We start from the raw sequence: 7,723 nt of genomic DNA, 5'->3' as shown, positions 1-7,723 counted from the left end.
CTTACTGAAAAGCTGCTGTTCTTCATTTGATTTTGTGTATAGTAATCTGATGATAGTATTTCACTATTTGCTGTAAAGAATTGTAATTTATATTCTATTTCAGTCATATTGTATTTAATTCATACAGATTTTTTGTGTTTTAGAATACAGACTATAATTCAAATTTTACAGAGATAATTGTTTGTTTTTAATAACATCAAAAATACAGTGTGAGGACATATTGTGGTTTAATGTGTTTGTTGATAAACATTCTTTTCCTGTTACAGTTCATTTCTGTATTATTCTTGCTACCTGTCATTGGTGCTTCAACTCCTTTGAAGGAATTTTTAAATTCCTTAAGGGAAAAAGGGCTTTACCACTAATTATAGGTGCTGATGGTAATCTAATTAGATATGTGTATGCTACTGAAGTTTGAAAGGCAAGCAACATTTTTACCTTTTTCATATGCATGAAACATGAAATGGATAAACATTATTTCTATCAAAATTTTCATCTGAAGAACATTTTATCCCAAAATTTCAGTTGAAAGTATTTTCAGCAGCTCAGAATAGTCCATTTTTCTAAAGTAATAGACAATTATACTTTGTTTTTCCTGTTTAGAAATGTATGTTTGGGAAAAGCCTCCAAGAAAAATTATGTAGAGAAAATTCAGATGAGGATACACAGATACTATATAAGATACAAAGTGATCAAAGGGTCCACTAATCAAATAAACTATTTTAATGAGTATACCTACTTAAGTACAAATCAAATAGTTCATCCCTAATCTAAACTTGTTTTGAGACTTACAGTATTGCAGATCATTGATATTATCGCTTGAAATCATAGTGAATAAACAACATGTTTCATTCTGTATTTGATTTATAAATAGAATGGCACTGATGGGCTTAATCATTTGTTTCTAGACTAGTCTGTCTTGCTTTGTATTTGTTTTCCATTACTCTGGCCCATGCACTATCATAATGGTGATGAGGAAGAATACAGTACAAAGATTTCAGAATGTGACTCTCCTCCTTCAGAACAATGTGAACAGACTATTTATAGTCTACCAAGAAGTCCAGAGAATGTCTTAATCAAATAATAGTGTTGCTTTCCCAAACTTTTTAATAGTAAGCTTTCTGTTATAGGGGAAAAAAGGTTTATTTTCACAATCAAAGCAAAAATTCAAAAAAAGTGTCCTTCATGACACTTTGCCTTCAGGTTCCTTATCTGTAAAAGGGGATAAGGAGATTGCTTCCTCCCTCTATTATAAGAAAAGCACATTGTAAACCACAAAACTTCTCAGAAATATGATTTAGAATCTTGGCTTTCTATAGCACTAGTTTATGATTTATTACAGATAGGTATTTGTGTATATACATACATATATATGTGTGTGTGTGTGTGTACGTGTACGTGTATGTATGAACATACACGTACACACACACACTGAATTTTTGATTGCTTCTCTACCTAACAATTGATTACTTCTCTGCAATTTTTGGTCTTAAGAGAGTTGCCTAGGAAACTGAAAGATTTAAGTAGTTTGTCTAGGGCATCAGTAGCTGGACTTGATGGAAGTCAGTTCTTTATTCATAATGACTCACTGCCTTTCCATCTGCTTCACAGATGATAGCTTGATAAATAGAAAAAATGAAGGAAAAAAGAAAGGGAGGAAAGGAGGGATAAATGATAGAGAAACACACATATATAGACATAAATACATATACAAAAATTTCATATCAAATATATGAGATAATGATTTTAAATTTTAAAGCTTCATCAATCAATAATCATTTATTGAGCACATACTACATTCAAGTTATTGTGCTAAGTGCTACATCTAAAGAAGCCTTCTAGTCTCTTTAAATACTAAATGCTATGCAACATCCCCAAACTTGCACAACCAGCAAAAGAAAGAGATGAATTTGAATAAAAAAATTTCCTTTTTCCTAGAAAAAAAAAAAAAAGGCACACTATTAGAAGAAGATGTGAAAAGCTTCCAGAATCAACTCTGGCTTGCACTGCTAAAGCAATATTAATTCTAGTTGTTGTTGTTTTCAAGTAATGTTGGACCTGCCCTACCAATATTTTCCTTTAAAGTGTATCTGTAATAAACATTTGAATTAAGTTTCTCTCATATTCTAGTAGAAGAGATAATGTGCCACAAGGCCTTAGGGATTATTCAGGAATGATATATGGATACAATAGCCTTCTGCTAATTTTAGTTTAAAGTAAAATATAAAATGTGAAAAAGGGAACTGGGGAAGATAACAAATAGTTATTAATCAGTCAATAAACATTTATGAAGGGCATACTATGTGCCAATCACTATGCTAAAGTACTGGGGATTCAAAAAGAGGCAAAAGATAGTTCCTGCCCTCAAGGAGCTCACAATCTAAAGGAAAAGGCAACAAGTTTTATGTATCATATATTGTGTGTGTAAAAACACACACACATACACTACACAGAGGAAGTGATTGAGAAACGGAGACACTTTGTTTTATAAGATGGATTGGGAAAGAATTCTTGTAAAAGATGTGATTTAAAGGAAGCCAGGAAGTAGAAATGAAGAGGAAAAGCATTTTAGGTGTAGAGGACAGTCAGAGAAAATGTCCCAATCTGAGAGATATACTACATCTTTTTTCTAAAACATCAAGGAAGTCAGTATCAGTAGATAAAGAATATGAGACAGGGAGTAAGGTGTAACAAGACTGGAAAGATAGGAGGGGGCAAAACATAAAGGACTTTAAATAACTATTAAGCACATACTATGTGCCAGATACCGGGATAAATGCTTTACAAATATTTGATCCTGACAACAACTCTGGAAAGTGCTATTACTATCATCCTTATTTTACACTTGAAGAAACTGAAAGAGAAAGAGGCTAAGTGATTTTCCTAAAGTCACCTAGCTAGCATACACACTAGAATATACCAGTAAGTGTTTGTTCATAGATTTAAACTGAGATCTTCCGGACTGTAGGCCCAGGACTCTATCCATTGCACCACATAGATTTCTGTCTGTAGGCAACTTTCAGAAAGAAACCAGAGAAGAGCTTAGGGGGAAAAAAATTCCTAAAGTCCTATTTGATCTATTCCTCAGCTGCTCAAAAAGGAGGATGAGAGTGGGAGAGTAAATTTGAGCTCCACTTGGTGGTGATTGTTCCCTATTATATGTTACTTGAAATAATCAAATATCTTGATTTCTTTATTTCTTTTAAGTCGATTAAGAAGCAATATTGTATTTATGGATGGTTAATTGGTTTGTTTTAAGTTAGGGTTTTTTTGGAAGATAATTTTGTTCTTTTACTTCCTACAAATAGACCTAATATCTAAAAACAGAGAGCAACTAAGAAGATATTTGGATTCTTACTCCATATAATCTGAAATGGCTTGGCAGCCACTGCCATGTTAAAATTTACAATAGGTTTTCTCAGTGGCAAAATATCTCAAAGTCTTTTTGGGACAATATTGACAAGCTATTTAATAGAATAATGATTGCCCCAAAGAGCATAATTTTTTTTCCTTGAGGCTGGGATTAAGTGACTTGCCCAGGATCACACAGCTAGGAAGTGTCTGAGACCAGATTTGAACTCTGGTTCTCTTGAATTCAAGGCTGATTCTCTATCCACTGCACCACTTAGCTGCTCCCCCAAAGAGCATAAATTAAGGTTAGAAACCAAAGAATGTGGAAGGACAAAAGGTAAATTTAGAAGAAAATAAGAGGAACTAAGTGGTAGCATAAAACCACTTGGCTGTTTCCATAAAACCTAAATGCTTTAAACTAAAATACTTGATTTTTTAATATGTATACCTAATTTTAAATTATTACTTATGTTATTTTTTAACTTGAGTTTTGAAAATCCTTGCCAGGATAAAAACTAAATAACTTTTTAGTTTATTTATGGTCTGTCTACCAAGAAGTTCAGAGAATGTCTTAATCAAATAGTACTGCTTTTCCCAAACCTTTTAATAGTAAGCTTTCTGTCATAGGGGAAAAAAAGGTATGTTTTTCACAATCAAAGCTAAAATTCAAAAACTTAGGCAAGCAAGGCATTTGCTGAGAACAGTGTTTCATTTCAAATGGAAGGAACCCTTTGCTTCTGAAGATATATCACTAATCTTGCATTTTCAGTTTTTTTCTCAAGCCTGCTAATAAGTTACATATATCTTAATTACATTTTCTTATCTATTATCCCTTGCAACAAATGATAATGCATTTTTGAGAAGTTTAGCTGGAGTTAGGACTTGTGGCAAAATAATGTTAATAGAGAAGGATTGCATTTTACCTAAACACTCTACTCCATACTCTCTAACACATAGTAGGAGCTTAATAAAGTTGAATTGAACTGAAGCTAACTGAATTTAATCAAACTTACTTATGGCCCTACATTTGTTAGTAAATTCATTTATATAGTTAGGTTTCAAAGAAAGTTAACAATCCGAAGAGTAATTGACAAATTGTAGTTGGTAGTAATTCAGGAACACTGATCTTATGACATAGTTGAAAATTAAATTGCCTCAGTATACCCAGCTGAGACAAATTATTTAAAATGAAATTATATTTTTATTTAGCCTATTCTCAAATTTTTTTTTTTTGAAAACTTGGTATACATTGATGCCATCTCCTTTGTACATAAGTGACACAATGAATAGAGCCCCTGGCCTGGTGATAGTAAGATCTGCATTTAAATCTGGCCAATCCTGATAAATTAGACCTGAATAAATCACTTAATCTTTCTCTGATTACCTCACCTGTAATATGGGGATTAATAATAAAAGCACCTACTTCCCAAAGTGGTTGTGAGGATCAAACAAGATATTTGCAAAGTGCTTAGCACAGGGCCTAACACACAGCAAACACTTAATACTTGTTCTCTTTACTCCCCTCCCTTTAGTATAAGGTGAAAGGAAATTTATCATACCAAAAAAAATGGAAACATATGTTAATTTACTAGACAGAAACCCCTACCTAAATTATTAGCCTTGTAAATAAAAATGTAAATTTTTGGCTTTTATTGTTAAAAGCTGTATTTCTAGTTGTGACATAGATATAAATATATGGGGAAATAAGAAAAAAGCCTAGGTTCTAGATGTTCTAAAAAATGAATTGTTTTAAGTATAACTTTTTAAAAAGAACAGGCAAATTAAGGAGCTAAAAATGGAAGAGGTAAAAAAGTAGAAAATAAGAGAAAATAATTAAAAGGATATCAACATGTTAACTGAATGGAAAGAAAAAAGTATTCTAGAATAGTATCAATTTCTGTACAGCAGAATAACATCATAAAAGTTGAAATTAGCCTCTCATTAGTGAAAACAGAATGCAGTAATACTCTTTTTTTTACTCCTTTGAAGGAATTCACTACTTGAGAGAATTTAAAGTAGCTCCTCACACAAAAAAAAAAAATTATCAAAGATCTTTAATTTAGAAGGTAATATATGGATATGGTGTTGTTTTTTTGGTCCTCAAATCATAGAATAGCCTTGAATTTAAAATCAGAGGGGTAAAGATCAAAGCAAATAGAGAAGGAGCATAACTCTTAATACACTTTGTTTCAAGAACTTTGTTGTTGTTTAGTCAGATCTGGCTCTTCATGACCCTATTTGGGGTTTTCTTGGCAAAGATACCAGAGTAGTTTAATTTAGCATATCACAACTATGGGCTGACATTTAAATGGCTTTGGATATTTGCCCCACTCTTCAGTCCCTTTAGATGTTCCTTCAGTAGAGTTCTTAAATGATCCTGGTCCAAAATTATATCTAAAATCAACCCGAATATTGGCAGCTTATTATATTGCTCAGACTCTGTATATTTTATGATACAGTCTTAAGGTCATGTAACATTGAATCATTATCATCCTATCCCTATTAAAAAAGGGAAATGAGGATTTCTAGTTTTGTGAAATGAACCATAGAGCTGCCAGATTGTGAAAGAAAATACCCAATAGAGTGGGGAAGGAGGATTGGTCAAAATAATCGGTTTCATATATAATGTTTTTTGCTTCTACTATGTATATAGCAACATCTATTTTAATAAGTTCAGGTTTTTTTTTTTTTTTAAGTCAATCTCTTTGTCCTGGTTTGAATGTCAACTGATTTCTGAGGAAATCTCTTAGTATAAGTTGGAAATACCTAAAATTCAAGGTTGGAAGGTTCAGGGCCAACACATTTTCCTCCCCCATCCCCTAACAAAATTATACTGATCCAGTTTAACAACAGTTTACTACATTTATCTTCAAGGCAGAGTTCTTCAAGACCTTGAGCATATTCACTTCAAATCCTACTTGCTGATTTTGTGTTGTCATTCAGTTGTGTCTGACTTTGTAACTCCATTTGGGATGTTTTGGTTTGGTTTTGGTTTTGGCAGAGATACTGGAGTGGTTTGCCATTTCCTTCTCCAGCTTGTTCTATACCTGAGGAACTGAGGCAAACTGGGTTATGTGACTTGCCGTGGGTCATATGGCAAGTAACTGTGTGAGGCCAGATTTGAACTTGAGAAGATGAGTCTTTCTTACTCCTGTCCCAGTTCTCTATCCACTGTGTGACCTAGCTGCCCACTTGTTGAATGGCCACAGCTTAATTACTAATCTCCAGCAGCAATGTGGAAAGCCACTCATTAAAGGGCTTTTCTCATCAGAGATAGTGCCAGAAGCATGGAGGCCACACAAACTTCACCTGCAACTAACAAATATATAGGGAGTTTATATTAAAAGAAAAGTTTTCAGGTTAGATCACAATTGCTGAGACCCCTCAAATAGAAAAAAAATTCCCAATAGCTATCCGTACTTTGATACTGGAAACACTCAACAAAGACCACAGATGCCTGTGGATAAATTGGCTTCAGGAAGGGAAACTTTCTCTTGAAACTTCTATCAGCCTGGATCCTTTTCTCCATGATTCCCATAGAAGCAAAGACTATTTCAATCTTCTCACATCTCTCCCTTTACTTCAATCTCACTAATGCAAATTCTCAGATTCTTTTCTTCCCTAATCCTGAGATGATAACTTTTCCTTTTATACAAAGCACTTATGATATCTTATATAAAGACTTTGAACAGGTCTTATTCACACTCAGTTATTATTGTTTGATTCAATTTTTCTTTAAAATTTTTTTCTTGTTATTTTTATTTCTCCATATCAATTTATACAGATGTTCACATTTTCTCCAAAATTCTCATATTCATTACAACTAATAACATTCAGTCATATTTACATGACAATGTTTTCAGTCATCATTTTCCAGTCAATGGATACTCAATCCTCCCCTTCCCTCCCCCCCATCCCCGTCACCGCCACACCCAGCAATTACTTTGCTATTACAAAAAGTGTAGCTTAAATATATTATTTTCTGTTGAACTCTTCTTTCTGGATTTTGTTGAAACCTCTTTAGGACATATGTAATCAGTAATGAGATCACTACAACAAAAGACATAAATAATTTAGTCATTCTAAATTCTCTCCCAGAATAGAAATTGACAATTCTATTGACAATGTATCAGTATTCACAAATCATTTCCAATTTTTTACCATCTTTACCAATATGGGGAGTGTTAGGTGAAACATTTAAATAGTTTTAATTTGCACTTTTTAAAAACTATTTGGAGCATTTTTTTAATGTCATTGATAGTTTGCAATTCTGTGAAAGCTATTAGAAAATGAAACCCTAATTTGATACTAACACTTAAAGAGAGAGATTATTTCTTTGACTTTCTACACTCCCACAATGGATAGAATATTGCAC

The 7,723-nt window shown here is 32.8% G+C and overlaps 1 protein-coding gene across 1 annotated transcript in view; it reads left to right on the top strand.

Moving 5' to 3' along the window:
- KIF13A (kinesin family member 13A) overlaps window positions 1-218 on the top strand; it is a 242,422-nt gene extending 242,204 nt beyond the window's left edge. The window contains 1 exon segment of the mRNA XM_074272374.1: window positions 1-218. This exon segment is cut by the window's left edge and continues 1,471 nt beyond it. The gene's annotated coding sequence lies outside the window, so the exon portion shown is untranslated.
- Window positions 219-7,723: the final 7,505 nt, after the last annotated feature.

Source organism: Sminthopsis crassicaudata, chromosome 1 (genome assembly GCF_048593235.1).
Source record: "Sminthopsis crassicaudata isolate SCR6 chromosome 1, ASM4859323v1, whole genome shotgun sequence".
Taxonomy (NCBI): Eukaryota; Metazoa; Chordata; class Mammalia; order Dasyuromorphia; family Dasyuridae; genus Sminthopsis; species Sminthopsis crassicaudata.
This window is presented reverse-complemented; position numbering and strand designations above follow the sequence as displayed.